Source organism: Lathyrus oleraceus, chromosome 7 (genome assembly GCF_024323335.1).
Source record: "Lathyrus oleraceus cultivar Zhongwan6 chromosome 7, CAAS_Psat_ZW6_1.0, whole genome shotgun sequence".
In the NCBI taxonomy this organism is placed as follows: Eukaryota; Viridiplantae; Streptophyta; class Magnoliopsida; order Fabales; family Fabaceae; genus Lathyrus; species Lathyrus oleraceus.
Window position 1 is genome coordinate 272,217,604 of NC_066585.1, and position 871 is coordinate 272,218,474.

Consider the following 871-nt stretch of genomic DNA (forward strand, 5'->3'; position numbering starts at 1 on the left):
AAAATCCCATGTTTAAAAGGGACATTTTCAGTCAACTATGTGTCCACACTCTTGGATTTTTCAATTGTCTTTTCACTTGATTTATGACTTCTAAAAGATTTGTCATCTTAAATTTTCCCAATCAAAGTCCATTTTTCAAGTTCTTAAAAAGGAACCCAAGTAAGAATGGCAATCAAGACTTCAAATATAATGCAACAAATCTACAAAGGCTTTCAACAATAGAGTTTAAATAGAAAATACTATAAGACAAGAAAAGAAGAATTTTCGAAAACAAATAAGAAAGTTAAGCATAGGAAGATACACTCAAAATCATTATGAATGAAACAACTCAAGAAATGATGAGAATGACTAAATGATTCAAGAATGTGAATGGCACAAATATGAGGGGAAAATGTATTAAAACCAACCTGAAATGTATAATAGAGACAAAAAAAATCATGTAGCAAAATGAATAATTATGGAAAATTTTAAGTCTTTTCTTTTTCTAGAATGCCTTTTTTGTAAGTGCTTTTGTGCAGAGTCACTTTATTTTGCATCATTTTAGAAGGTTAATTTACTCTAAAGAATTAATGATCAAAAGGATTTTCATATCCTATATGATCAATGAGTCTAAATGGAGAAACTCTGCATATATTGAGAGATGTTCTAAAGAGTCATTGCCTCTATAAAAAATTTATATTTATCAAAATGATTAATTTGCAAACATCCATGTATGAGAAAAATTAATATTGATCAATTTGATTTTAATTAAGTTAGCCCACAATAGAAAAAGTTCAATGCTTTGTGTAACACCCCGATAAAATATGATAATTATTTAAATTAAGTTAATAGTATATTTATTAATTTAAATAAATAATTGTATTATTATTGG